At 47.1% G+C, this 15619-nt stretch overlaps 1 pseudogene; it reads left to right on the top strand.

The window, feature by feature from the left end:
• The first annotated feature begins 12318 nt into the window (after nucleotides 1-12318).
• Nucleotides 12319-15092, top strand: LOC120693255 (annotated as a pseudogene).
• Nucleotides 15093-15619: the final 527 nt, after the last annotated feature.

Raw genomic sequence — 15619 nt, 5'->3', positions numbered from 1 at the left:
TGTTTGGACGTTAATCGCTGCTAGAACGCTTAGGACTTTAAACACGATACAACTCATTTTATAAAGGAAAAATGTGTGAGTGTGTGGGAAGGGAAAAATGTGGAATTTCGAAAGATGAGTTTGGACGAGATGGATGGCACTTCTGTGTGATTTGCCGAATGGTGTGCTCGAACCTGTGTGGTTGAGCAAAGATGGGAGATCTCCATCTTGTCATAGTTAAGGACCGAGTTGGTGTGTCATCTTGCCTAACTCCACTATCGTGCAAACCACTCGACCGTTGTATGGGCAACGGCTTAGCATAAACCCCACTAGTTTGTCTGATAGCCATCAGGAGAGCTGAGAGCAACGGGTGACCAAGAAGAAGGGATAAGCTCTGTGAGACTAATGCCCCGGTTAAACCTCGGTGATAGGTCGATCCCCTTAATGGATCCCGTGGTGGCTAGTCAGGTCTAGCTAAGGTGGGTAATGGCTTTGTTGGGATCTGCACCGACACTAAGGTGATGGTGCTGTGGTACCCCCACTTGTGGGTAAAGTTGCACACCTCTGCAGAGTTACAAATCTATTCGAATAGCCGTGCCCACGGTACTGGGCGAGTTATGGTTTGGTCACACAACTAGTGTTTCTGCTGGGAATGAATGGGTTGGCGTGAGTGGTTTTGAGAGAAATGTCCGATAGTTGTGCCGTGTGCTACGGCGAACGAGGAGTCCGGTAGCAATTGAAAACTAAGATCCTGTGTGGATCAACCCCATACGGTGACAAAAGAATTGCTCTAAGAAATTTTTTTTCAAATAAATCCATACATAAAATTAGCTTTCCGCAAAATAAATCCTAGCCTTATCCTTGGTTTATCCTGTGCATTATATTCTGTTTATACCCCCTTTGTGGGTGTGGTTGGACTTGCTGAGTACGTTTGTACTCACCCCATTCTTAATTTTTACAGAAGAAGATCCAGACTTTGTTCCCGAAGACGTTGAGTAGAGGTTCCGTCCTGCACCCAACCTTGCCTGTGAATAGGGTCACCCGCGGGAAGTTCTGTATGGCACAAGACTCTGATGACCCCCTCTTCGTAGTTAATATCGTTGTGTGGGTGTTAGTTGTTATCCTCGCGATAGTGGCGCTTCACTGCCCACCTCCGCGTAGAGTTGTTGGTGATGTACCATCTGATGTAATAAAAGTGTTATCAGCCTCCTGCGACTGATATTGTATCACTTTTAAGTCTTCTCTTATGAGGGGACGCTTCAGTCGCGGATCTACCGGGCCCCAACGCGCGACCGGCACTCAGCACCGGCAAGCCGCCCGGAGCGCGCGGCTAGCCGGGCAGGAGCTCCGGTAAGCCGGCCCGGCCGGTTGCAGGTATGAACTCGAATTTGTTTTATCCTATGGGATGATTTAGAATATTAGATGCTTTGTTTTAGGATTTAGGTAAGATTTAGGTGTATGACTTAGGTGTATTTAGGATTTTATTTATGTGATTGATATGTTTTTGTTGTCCATTTATGCAGATAGATAATGGCAGGCAGAGATAAAGATGTTGTATGGAAATATGGTGAAAATCTTTATCCCGGATGACAATGCAACTATTGTCATACGTAGAAAAGAGGAGGTGGTGTGAATAGATTGAAACAACATTTGGCTGGGCGCGGGGCGGAGTTGGTCCATTGCAGGAATGTGCCGCCAGATATGCGGGAGTTCTTTCAGCATGACATTGAGAGGGCTAAGAAGGCAACTGCTGACCGGGCTCGAGAGAGGTTGAGACGGCCAGGGTTCACCAAACCGTCGGTAACCGGTCCGGGTCAAACCGGTCCGGACCGGTTCCGATTTGGTCCGGTATGAAACCGGTCCAAATTCAAAATTTAAATTTGAATTCAAAAAATAAAAAATTCCCAAAAAAATTCCTAAAAATACTTCAAGGTGCGACGAATCTAATGGTGTCAAATTTTCTTCAAAATTCGTTCATTTAGTATAGTTTGCGGGGATTTGAAGTTAAATAAAAAAATGTGCATACAAAAATATACAAATACAAATACAATGTAAAAGTAGTACAAAAGAGGGTTGGAGGATTCATTTAGACTAAAATATGTTATACAAACATTTATTTAGTATACTTTGCGGGCATTTGAATTTAAACCAAAAAAGAAAAAAATTGAATTTGACCGGTTACTAGTCATACCGACCGATTACCGGTCAAACCAGTCGGTATACCGGTACGAACCGGTTGAACTGCGCCATTTGAATTCAAATTTGAATTTGACCGGTTTCTACTGGTAACCGGTCAAACCGGTCTGGTAAACCGGAACCGGAGGCCGGCGGTTACCGCTAACCGGTCGGATATTTTAACCCTGGAGACAGCCGAAGTCTGCAGCGGAGGAAAACTATCCCGGTGATAAAGAAGATAAGGAGGCTTAGCTGCAGCGTGCCATGGACCTATCGAGAGCGGAAGCAGAATACCGACGGGGGGTGGAACAGAGAGGAGGTGCATACGAGCATGGAGGGGGTAGTGGTTCGATGAGGGGGAATCCTATGCAGAGGATGTTTCGAAGGGCAACTTCGCAGAGGGAGAGTCCTACGGTGGATGACTATAACTTGGCAGCCGGTGGGAGAAGAGGAATGATGCAACCAAGGATTGATACAGGCTGATGATGGTGAAAGTGAGCGTAGTCCACCATATTAGGAGTCCAAGGATAGCAACTCAGCTGATGATGGTGATGATACTGACGGTGCTGATGTTGATGCTGCTGGTGGTGGTGGTGGTAGTGGTGCTGGTGGTGGTGGTGCTGGTGGTGTTCGTTTCACAGGTATATATTGCACCTACATATGCACACATGTTTCTGACTATGAGTACTAATTATGATATATGGTTGATTGCAGGGGAGACTCCATTCACACATGCTACTCAGGACACAGACCATGGAGCACCGCAATCGCAGAGGAGAACGGTTGGACCGACGGACTACGACACTCCACAGTACTCTTCTTCCTCCTACAGCGATACCTCGTAGTCTTTTCACTATACCATACCTGATATCAGCATGCAGCCACCGACGAGATGGGTGTATGAATGGAAAGACCCTCATTTTTACACTATGTTAGTTCAGGAATGAGAGACAACATCGGCGTTGACGGGCTAAACTTGACAACACTACAAGGCTGAGCTGCTTAGAGTGCGAGGAATCGCTGTGTTGTCCACCGCCGAATGCCAAATCGCGTCCCAAATGGGGGTCTTCCCATTTCTATGTTGAACTTTTATTGATGTGTATCAGTGTATGCACGATTATGACTATGGTATTTGTAGGCACGCATATGACTACGGTATTTGTATGTACACTTATTACTATTGTATTTGTATGCATGATTATAAATTATTAATTTAGTGTGGTCTTTTACATTAATATGTGCATAGCTCATGCCAAAATTTTCATTTATTTCACACCGGGGAACCACTTTACAACCGTCGGATTTTTTTAAAAAACACCGGTTTCCGCTCAAACTGGACCGGTTTGAGGGTCTAACCGGGCGGCTTACCGGTACAAACCATCTGAACATGCATTTTTTATTTGGATTTTTTTTAAAAACACCGGTTTCCATTCAAACTGGACCGGTCTGAGGGTCAAACCGCACCGGATTACCGCAACCGCTGGGCGGTGTGATCCCACGGGTCGGTAAAAAAAACGCTGGCCGCAGTTAGCCTTCTCCGATGCGAGTGTACCAGTCGCGGGCGTTGATGCCAACAGTGCCCCTTTCGACGCTTCGCCATTCTGCCTTTTGGGCCACGAAATTTTCTCCATAGTCCATCGTCGTAGATATAATATGAGGTCACAAGCCCACCCGGATCCTGGTCTCCACTTTAGCCCTTGTTTAGTTGCAAACTTCAAAATTCTAAAACTATCACCTCAAAAAAACAAAATTACATGCATGGAGTATTAAATCTAAACAAAATAAAAAACTAATAATATAGTTTGTTTGTAAATTACGAGACGAATCTAATGAGCCTAATTATATTATGATTGGACACTAAATTGCTACAGTAATTGCTATAGCAACTATGCACTAATGATAGATTAATTAGGCCCATTAGATTCGTCTCGTAGTTTACAGACGAGTTCTGTAATTAGTTTTGTGATTAGTCTATGTTTAATACTTTAAATGTGAAAAAAATTCATTTCAAAATTTTTACAAATACAACTAAACGAGGGGTTAGTTTTCTTTTCCTTCGCTGCCGTCCATTGCAGGTGATCCGGCCCAAACTGGCTCCCTGTTCTATATGGTCCTATGGTGCCGTCGGCTGTCTGCACAGCAGCACTGCAGCAGTAATGCCATTCCATTTTGCTAAAAAAAAGTAATGCTATTCCATCCAATCCAATGACCGAAAAAAATGCTATTGCATCCAACGCTGCCAATCACAACCGCCTGATTTACAGCACCTAGCCACGTCTAGGTGATGCTGTGATGCAGGCTGCTCCACGTTCCACCTTTCTTGGACGATGCGTATGCATTGTCTCCGTAGAACAACACCTGTACACTCGCCGCCGGTAACACGACCATACTTTGATCCACGCTGCACGGACCACCCCCCAACACACACACACACACACACACACACTCGCCAACCTTTGCCGATCCCAGCACACCGCACCCAGTCCCAAAGGGTCGCGAACCAATCCAGGCACGCCGCGCTTCTAGAGCGGCAGCAGCATCAAGCCAGCGCAGATGCACACGCGGCCGCCCCGGCGCCGTCGATCCCCGCTGCCCACCGCGATCTGTTATCACCGTCGCGCCCCGGCCGCTCGTCGCCATCGCCGCCTCTCTTTCTCCCCGGCTGATGGCTACGCGTTCGCGCATGTGGCGCTGAGTGCGGGGCGCTCTCGCTTGGGTTCTACGAAACGGACCCCGTGCCCGTGCGCGCGCGGTGCGCCTGGCAACGGAAAAAGCGCTCGGCTTCCGGCGCGCGGGCGGACGTCGACGCGTCATCATTGTTACCCGCACCCACGAGAGGTCTGCAGGCTGCAGCCGGCCACTTGGTGCGCGACAACGTCGTCAGCAGCGCACCACTACCTGAACACTAGCTCGTTTAGGGCTGCAGAGGAGTTTTGGCTTCTTTCTCTCGAGTGGGAGCGTCAAATCAAGAATGTGCTCGGTGGCTTTATACTTGGCCAAACGGGCCGTCCAGTCACGGTACTAGCCCGGTGAAGCACGGCACCGCGGGCCACGGCAGCGCCGCCGTGCCCAAGCATCATCGGCTTAGGCACGACCCTACGAGAGCGCCGACACGCCGACATGCCGTGCCGTGTCCCTGGGCACAACAGCATGATAGGCCGGAATGGTGGCCAGGGAGGTGCGGACAACGGAGGCCGGAGACGGCGGCGGCTGGGGAAGACCTGCGCAGGCAGCTGCCGAGGGCGACGACGGTCTGTCCGTCTGTGCAGGCAGCGACGGCGAACGCGGGCGATGCAGGAGCGGCGCGTGGAGGAAGGGCAGGCGTGGGCGAGTGGTAGGTGCGGCGGTGGTGCGTGAAGGGGGCAGGAGTGGCATTGCAGTTGCAGCAGCGAGAGAGAAAAGGGAGTGGGGATTAGAGTTTCAATATTTTTTTCGAGCAATATCGGACGGTCCCCACCTACCATTAAAATAGACCATTTTACAAAAATATACCCCCGCCATACCGAGGGGTGAATTACAAGTGAGGGGTTGGGAGGGAATTGGGAGAGATACAAAAGGAGAGCCAAGATCGCCAAGCTTGAATCGCAGAGAGGTGCTTCTTGTCTCTGCACGCCCAGTTGTCGAGGTCCTTGGCAACCCGGCTGAGCACTTCCAGGGTGGTGTATTTAGCGTGATCGAAGATCAAAGCGTTTCTAGCTTTCCAAACATGCCAAAGAAGCAGAAGGAAGAAATCCACACGAGCAACATCTGGGAGGGCGATGCCGGCACCAATGTCCCACGGACGGTGCACCAGAGTTTCTGTCACGGAGACGCCGAGTTTCGCCCAGACGGCCTGGACTTTGGGACAGCTGGAAAAGATGTGTGCGTCTGTTTCGAGTTCACCAGGTCAGAGAACGCACCAAGATTCCTCGAGGGTCCTAATGTTTCTGTGGTGGAGATGTGCTCTTGTATTTAGGCGACCACGTTCCAGAAGCCAACCAAAGAACTTAACCTTCTTAGGGAGCAGGGTTGTCCAGATTTTCATGGCTTCACTTGGTAGGCTCACGCCCTGAATGGCCTGGTAGGCTTCACGGGAACTAAACGGAGCACGGGTGGGGTGTCCAGGAGGTGGACATCCTGGCATTCATCCAAGGCAACATGCAGGAGGCAGTATTGGAGAATCCGCAACTCAGAATTTGGAGCGTTGGTGAGCCTAGCCCACAGGTGAAGACCGAGATCAGAGCCAAGCAATTCTCTGACAGAGATGTCCTGGGTGACAACGTGAGAACAGGGAACGCTTCTCGTAGGGGACACCCAAGAAGCCAGCGATCCAGCCAGAAAGAGGTTTGAGCACCATTGCCAATGCGAACGCTACTTAAGTCTCGGTATCGTTGCAACTCGTGGCCAATCAATTTGCCAATGTAGGAGTCGTGGTCAGCTCCCAGCCCAGAGCCGGAGCGCGACATGCACCACTGCTTCCTGGGGGCTGAGCTATCATCGTGCAACTTATGGACGAACTTCAGGAGTAGACAATGGTTCATGTCCTCTAGGTTCCTGACGCCAAGCCCACCTTGTTCTTTGCTCTTGCAAATGTCTTCCCAAGCCACTAAGCAGCTCGAGCCATGACACTTTTCTTCCCCAGTCCAGAGGAAGGCACGCCGTTTCGCTTTGAGATGATCCCTGACATTCTTTGGCAGGAGAATGGAAGACATGTTGTAGATGAGAGATTTCAGTATTTGGTTCTGAATTCGCATGCCTTTCAGTATTTGACACCCGATTCGCACGCCATCTAGAATTCGACACCGGGATGCAAATTGTTTCAGTTTAGGTGTTTTCAGCCCATTTTCATCCTTTGACTGATTTTTTATTTTGTTTACCCTTTCCAGCTAACATGAAGTGTCGATTTTGCCCCTGCCCCTTACCTTCTACCTCCCGTGTTCGTCTCTCTCGCTCGTTCTTAGCGGACTCCACCAGCAGCGATGTAGGGTCGAGATGGCGGACTAGGGAAGTGAATAGTTCTTTCTAAAACTTTAAACGTTGCCGGCTAACCGAAACAAATGCGGAATTAAACTAATCGGTCTAGCCAAGACTACACCTATCTATCTAAAACTTGCACCTTACAAAAAATCCTAATTGAGCAACTAAGGTGCCGGGCTAGGTAGAGCTCACATACATAATTCTAGTTTGCAAGGTCACACAAGTCTATACAACTAGTACTCAAACAACCAGGGAGCTCCTACACATACTAATATGCAAGGTTAACAAAAACTAACACAACTAGTAGTTCTCAAAAGCAAGGCTACACAAGCTAAACTAGAGAGGTCAAAACTAACTTAGTTACACAAACTAAGCACGACAACTAATTATGCTACACAAGCTAATTAGCTACACTAGGATCTTTACTTATAAACTACACAAGCAAAAACATGATTAGCAAGCTACACAAGCTAACTAATCACTAAAGCGACTACACAAGCACAAGATATATATAAATGTAAATACAAGGCTTGTGATTTGGAGAATGCAAACCACCAAGAAGAGTAGATAAAGTTGACACAATAATTTTTATCCCGAGGTTCACTTGGCTGTCATCAAGCTAGTCCCCGTTGAGACAAGCTTCAAGGTTGCCGCCGATCCTCTTGCTAGTGGTGACTCTCAAGTCACACTCTCTCACGTGGAGTGCTCACACCGACATCTAGCACATGATCCGGCTGGACCACTTGTTGCTCTTCGTGTCTCGCTCAACTAGAGTTGCTCTTCGCGGCTCCCGCGGGGTGAGCACAATACCCCTCACAATCACTTCTCCGGAGCACCGCACAATCTTCTTACGGGTTTCACGATAGAGACACACCACTAAGCCGTCTAGGAGGTGGCAACCTCCAAGAGTAACAAGCACCACCGGCTTGCAACTCGATCACCTAGTGCCAAACTCTTGCAATCTCTCAATGCAACGCACTAGAATCTCTCTCTCACAATCGGATCACACTCTTTGCAAGCAAAAGTGAGTTAGAGGGCTCTTAAGCACTCTCACACAAGGACACCAAGTCCCCAAGGTGCTCAACCTCTCAAATAGCCGGCCACCACCTCAATTTATAGAGGGAAGCCCCAAACTAGCCGTTACACTCAAATCCCGTGAAAACAGAGTTTTTGCGGACTGTCCGCCCCACAGGGCCCGGACGGTCCGTCATTTCAAATCTAACGGCTATATCCTCAATAAATGCTTCTCGGAGTTGACCATTACAGCCCGAGCGGACGGTCCGCAGTTCATTTGGACACCCCATACAGAAAGACCAAGTTTCTGTGTCCGTTTCAGGTTTTAAAGGCGGACCGTTCGTCCCCAAGGACCGGACGGTCCGCAGTTCATTTTGGACCACCATCCAGAGCCAAGAACGGTTCTGTTCGAGCTCAAACGAGATAACTGCGGACCGTCTACCCCCCAGAAGCAGACCGTCCACATGTCTATTTCCAGTAGAAATGTACCTCGGTAAAACGGCCATAACTCTTAGCTCCGACATCCAAATTAGGTGATCTTAGACTCTATGGAAAGCTTATTCAGAGGACTACACAACCCAACTGAATATTTGATCCAAAACATAATGGATCAAAGCAGTATTCCACTCCAAGAGCCAACTAGTTTTCGGAGAACACCGAAAAATCTTTCTTGCTTCCCCAAGTTGATCAACATCAACTCCAACATCTTTTTCTTTGCAAATGTGCCAACAACACCATGTGCATGTGTGTTAGCATTTTCACAATTATTTTCAAAGAATTTTCAATTGATCTCACCACGCGACTCGATTCTAGCAATATCACAATGTTAGATTGCTCAAGTGGCACTAGATGACCGATATGCAAACAAATTTGCCCCTCTTGATAGTACGGCCATCTATCCTAAATCCGGTCATGTACTTCTCTACACAACCTTTGACCGGTGAAATAAAATGCCCTGCAAGTCATACCTTTGCCTTGTGCATTCTATTTCATCTTCCCAAATGTTGATGCCACACAAGCACCAATCTCCATCAAGTCTTTTGATCATTATCATGAGTCAACATTTGGCTTGATCTTTCTTGAATGATATGATCCACTACATATCATCACATGATATCTTTGGTCCATCGATCTTGACCTTGCTCGCTCTTCACCGTCGCCTCGGTCCATCGGTGCCAAGTCTTGCTTAAGTTTCACCGCCTCGCGGTCTATCACTTCAAAGCCTTAACTTGCCCTTCACCATTGCAACTGGTCCATTGAGTCAAGCCTTGTCTTGATCTTCTCCACTTTAGTCACATGAGTCCATGTCATGTCTCATATGCAATGAGTTTCTCCATCACACTATATGAGCATAGCATCAACACTTAGCCATTTCTCCTCCATGGCACATGTTGCTCATACTAGTGTCTTTGTGTGGACTAATCACCTGTATATTTCAATATAAATACTTATTAGTCCACCTAAATTGTCACTCAATTACCAAAACCAAACAAGATCATTTCAAGCGTCCATCAATAGCAGTACCCCGGCTAGCGCCAGGAGCGCAGCCGCTAAGGCCAGCGCTGTACACCACCTGCTGCTCCGGCCGCGGCCCCTAGGCGGGACCTGTGAGGCCGTCGTGCTAGTCTCCCCGAGGAGAGGACCCTGCAGACCGCCGCCAGCATGCGCGGCCATGGCGGCTCAAGCTCACGCGTGAGAGATTCATGCCCGGATTCTTCGAGTACAGGACGCGAGTGGTGGGGGGATGGATTCTTGGATTCCTGGATGGCGAGAGGCATAGCGAGCTCCGTAGCACGTGCCTGGTGATGCCAATTTTTTTTCTCCACCTCTCTCACAAACAGCGCAGGCCAGAGCTTAGTTCCAATAGGAATCAAATGCAAAGTCTCACTCAGGAGGGGATATCATGAATTGGTGAATGCAAGACTCAAGTCATACCCATGCATTACGGAGACAAGCTTCAGGAGGACGCTGGCGGAGAGGAATCGGTTCGGAAGAGATGTGCTGCGGTGGCGGCGCGCAGAGGAAAGAAACGAAGGAAGAAGCAATTCGTGCGTGAAAGGGATATAAGAATCAGGGGCAAAATCGACACTTCATATTAGCTGGAATGGGAAAACAAAATAAAAAATCAGTCAAAGGATGAAAATGGGCTGAAAACACCTAAACTCAAAAAATTCGCGTCCCCGGTGTCGAACTCTAGAAGGCGTGCGAATCATATGTCAAATACTGAAAGGCGTGCGAATTCAGACTCAAATACTGAAATCTCTCGTAGTAGATGGGCAAGCTGCTCAGGACGGCATTGACCAAAACAGGCCTCTGTGTGTCGGTCCCATTGACCACGGGCCGGGTCGTTCTAGGGTCGTGCTTTTTAGGGCCGTGCCAATGCTGGCCCAGCGGGCCTGGCCCATTTTGCCAACTATAAGTGGCTCGACAAAACCCTAAGACACTCACATGGGAGACAGTCACTCATATGCATGCGTACACAAATAACCCTTATTAGAAGCATTTATAGGAGACTGGCTAGCTTGATATCCTTTTAGATTATTTTTTTGCGAGGAAGATATCCTTTTAGATGGATGAATTCACCAATCAAAAAATATTTTGGTATCAACCCACGTTACCTTCCATTGAATAAAGGAGCAAGCACAAAGGGCGTCATAACTGGAATTTGGTTGGTGATGAATTGGGGGTACAGCTGTCCCCGCTAACCACCAAGGTATACTTATTCTCCTTGAGATGTAAGTTGCTAATTGAAAAGAGCATAGAACTGGTAAAACTGTATCTCCGTCCATAGAAAATTTAAAAAAAAAATCTTTACAGGTAAGTTTTTAAGTGCAAAAAAGAATAAAAAAAATCTTGAAACAAGCAATTTGAGGTTGGCGACAAAATTGACAAAAACACGGTAAAATAAAAGGGGTAATGAAAACCATAATATCCAAACCTTAATTTCATTTTCCCGCACCAGAACAATAAAGTGGCTCCCCACCTTTTCCTTCCAAAAAAGCAGTTATTAAGGTAAGGACTAAACAGAGAGTGATAGAGAGGCGATAGCTCATTCCCGCTAACCCCTCCACACGTTGCTGTCTGCGGGATCGCAGTTAGTTTTCAGTGATCGCCTTTACTTGACTTCCGTTAACAATTCGCCGCCACTTGCATCCGGACCAAAAACGCAATGAGGCTATGAGTGGTGGTGGTGGTACATACAATTGGGACGGGGCTTCCGCGGCGGAGACTTTAACCGATCAAGAAAGAATATTTAGGAGACGTCAGGCGAAGTGCTCCCGCCTCATCGATCGCACTCTCGCGCAGGAACTGATGAACTGGTCTCAGTTGGTTTTCTCCAACTCCCAAGCAGAAGCACTGAAGCAGCACAGAGAGGAGGTGCCCAGTGGCGGATCTAAGAGGGGGCTGGGAGGGGGCTCCAATTTTTAGGAGCAATGGTTGAAGAAAGGGGGTGGGGAGCTGGAGGTTGACGATGACTCCTTCCCCGCGACTTGGGCCAGTTTTGATGGAAAATGAACAAACCTGCTCATGACAGCCCAATTAGAAAGCCCAACGCAGCCCCAATTCCCCCCTCCACGGCTCCACTGGCCAGTGGCCACCAGCCCAATCCGGCCACCAAGCACCACCGCACGTCCGCACCACGCCACCAGCCCAATCTCTCCAGTCTCCAATCCCTAGTACTGCCTCCCGACCTTGAGACCCTGACTCACGGTCACGGGGCCTCTCGGCAGCGCGAGGCTGAGCGCCCGAGCGGCTGGCGGCGGCGCCCTGGCGGTTTGCGGCGGTGGGGTCGAGCGGCCGACGGGGGCGAGCGGCGGCCAACGGCGGGTCGGCGGCGACTAAGCGAGAGGTGGGGGCGAGCTGGCGCAGTGGCGCGGCCGCACTCCTGGCAGCAGTAGCGCCCGTGCCGTGCAGCTAGGCAGGCAGAGGCAGGCAGCAGCCAGCAGTGCAGCAGGCAGTGCGCAGAGGCAGAGGCAGGCAGCCAGTCAGCGCAGCAGGCAGAGGCCCCAGCAGGCAGCAGCGCGGCAGGCAGAGACAGGCAGGCATTAGCGCATTAGACTGCCACCATTCACAAAGGTATGGAAGCAAACAGCCCCAATTCCACCTATTTTCAATTGTTGTCAATAATTCAAGAATTAAATCTTCAATGTTTATTAATATTTTGTAGAATTGCAAGATGTCGAAGAGAATATTGTTCACCTATTATTCAAGCAGTAGCAGCACTCCTACTCCTCCAGAAACTAATGCAAGGCCCCCAAAAAACCGCAGAGTAGAATTTTGTGCATCAGATATCATTAGTGACCCTGGATTGCGCAAGCCAATTGATGAGTATCCGTTTGAGATTAGAGATCAAGTTAAGAGGACATATGCTTTGAGAGGTCCAACTCAACAACCAGTTGGCTTTACATTTCCTCGCTCATGGCAAAGTGGTGAATGGAGATCTTTTCAGCAGCATTGGTTTGGGACTTATGATTGGCTGGAGTATAGTGAGTCAAAGGATGCAGCATTTTGTTTTTATTGTTATCTTTTCTTTGATCCAGGAAAGCCCGATAAATGGGGGAGCAGTGTCTTTGCAAAGGTCGGTATAGACAAATGGAAGAAGGCTTTGGAAAAATTTGATAAACATGGTGCTTCACATTCTCATTGTAATGCAAGACTGAAGTGCGATGACTTTATGAATCAAAGAACAAGTGTCACTCGGAAATTTGAAAAGCAAAGTAAGGAGGAAGATAATCGATACAAGACTCGCTTGTCATCTTCTTTAGATGTTGCAAGGTTCCTCATACAACAAGGTGATGCTTTCCGTGGACACGATGAGTCCTCTACTTCGCTCAACAAGGGAACATTCGGAGAGATGATTGACTGGTACAAAGACAAGGTCGAAGTGGTTAAGGATGCATATGATAAAGGCTCTAAAAATTGCCAGATGTTGTCTCCTTTTATTCAGAAGGATCTTACAAAAGCTTGTGCAGAAGAAGTCACATCAGTGATTATGGATGAGATTCGTGGCAGGCGATTCTCGGTGCTTATTGATGAGTCTCGAGATGTATCTATAAAGGAGCAAATGGCTATGGTTCTGAGGTTTGTAATCTACTAGAGACTCTGCATTGTTTCCTTTCCATTGTATAATTTTATATTCATGCTAAGTTGCTAACATATAACTTGATGTGTAGGTTTGTGAATGATGAAGGAAATGTGCTAGAGAGATTTCTTGGACTTAAACATATTGAGAAATGTACATCTATTGCATTGAAAGAAGCTTTGGTCGGTATGATTTCTAGCCACAAGTTAAGCATGAGTATGATTCGTGGACAGGGTTATGATGGAGCTTCCAATATGAGAGGTGAATTTAATGGCGTGCAGAAATTGGTTCGTGATCAAAATCCTTATGCCTTCTATGTGCATTGTTTTGCCCATCAATTGCAATTAGTGGTTGTCGCCGTTTCAACTTCTACTCCAGCTATTGCAGATTTTTTTAACTATGTCCCTTTGATAGTCAATACTGTGGGTGCATCTTGTATGAGAAAGGATATCTTGCTTGCAAAATACCATGATAGTTTGTTAGAAAAATTAGAGAATTGTGAGACTGCCACCGGAAGAGGTTTAAACCGAGAAAGTAGCCTTGCTAGGCCTGGAGATACTAGATGGGGCTCCCATCTTAAAACATTGCTTCGTATTTTGGTTATGTGGGAGGCTATATTGGAGGTGCTTGAGATCGTGAAGAAAGATTCCATTAAACCTACATGTACTGGTGGTGCTTTTGGTCTGATTAGTAAAATGGAAAGCTTTGATTTTGTGTTCATCATGCATTTGATGATTGAAATATTGAGCACCACAGATACTTTGTCACGTGCTTTGTAAAGAAAGGATCAAGATATTGTCGAGGCAATGCATTCTATCATGAGTGTGAAAGAGACCTTGCAGGATATGAGGGACAATGGATGGGAGCCATTATTCAAAAAAGTGAAGTCATTTTGTGATAAAAATGAGATTGAAGTGCCAGATATGGATAAGGAGGTAAATGCTAGAGGGACATCTACACGTAGAAGGCAAAAGGTAACAAACATGCATTTCTACCATGTTGAGATTTTTCTTGCTGCCATTGATGCCATTTTGACCGAGATGAATCATCGATTTAGTGAAGCTAGTTCAGAGTTGTTAGTATGCATGGCTTCACTTAATCCAAGGAACTCCTTCTCTAATTTTGATGTGGATAAGCTTGTGAGACTTGCTGAAATATATGCTGAAGATTTTGATGTCGGTGATCTTGCGGTGTTGCCAAGTCAACTTAAAGCATTCCACCAACGTGCTAAAAGAAATAGAGAGTTTTTTGGGTGCACAGAACTTTCAAAGGTTGCTAAAATTATGGTCAAGACAACCATGAATACCTCTTACCCATTGGTTTATCGGCTCGTTGAGCTCACATTGATACTTCCAGTGGCAACAGCTTCGGTTGAGAGGGTTTTTTCAGCTATGGCTCTTTTAAAGACGGATTTGCGCAGCAAAATAGAGGATGTATGGCTTAATGATTTGATGATATGCTATGTTGAGAAGGAGATATTTAGAAGCATTAGTAGTGACAAAATCATACATCGGTTTGAAGATATGAAAAAACGCCGTAGGCTTGTGCCTAAAGACAATTTAGTGGTATGCTTAAATCTATTTGAATTTCATAATTTTTTGACATTATTATTTGCCCGTTCACTTGTTTATTTTGTCTTGTGTAGATTGCTCCTCATGGGGAAGAAGAATAACAGGTGTCATTGTCAGCGTGTCTCATTATGTTTTGGTTTCATGTTTTTTAATGGGCAAAACTTCATATTCGTCTTTTGCTACTTTTTGTAATGTACTTATCTATGTTTTCATGAACATGTCGTTCTAGTATTGATCTAGATTGTATGCTGGCAGTTGGCTTCAGCCCCCCTATCATTTTGTCCTGGTTTCGCCCCTGGAGGTGCCGAATCCCATCAGGCTAGGTACAGTATGACCTACCAATGCAAAGCATGTATCTCTGTCAGCCGGGTGACGGGGCGAGGAAAGCTGCGTGATGATAAGCTGAAGAAGCTGAGCTGAGGAACCCTAGCCAGCTGCTTCCTGGATGGACTGCCGGGTTTCGATCGGAAGAAGACAGGTCAGACGGGTGGGGGAAACGAACTCTCTGTGTGTAACCGGCCAGGGAAGAACAAACATTGCTTTCACATTCAGGTTTCATCAGTCTCCAGTCATATCACTTTGGGCCGGGGGTTTACTTGCGTCCACACACTGCGTAACTAAACACACGCATGCAGTTGTGGATGTGCATGTGCCTCTCTATATATATTGCCTCTCGAAACCATCTTCGAAACAAGCTCGCTCACTTTTCCTTCGAGTTTGAATTGAATGTAACTACTGAGATATGATGCGAGAAGAGCACCCGGTTTGCCTGTTGACTCACATTTTTTTGTGTAAAACAAAATGCTAGAGAGCGGTTAGTAGCAATATTAAAAAATAAAAA

The sequence above is a fragment of the Panicum virgatum genome, chromosome 9N (genome assembly GCF_016808335.1).
Source record: "Panicum virgatum strain AP13 chromosome 9N, P.virgatum_v5, whole genome shotgun sequence".
Classification (NCBI taxonomy): Eukaryota; Viridiplantae; Streptophyta; class Magnoliopsida; order Poales; family Poaceae; genus Panicum; species Panicum virgatum.
The sequence above is the reverse complement of the archived record's forward strand: the minus strand, read 5'-3'. Positions and strand labels throughout refer to the sequence as shown.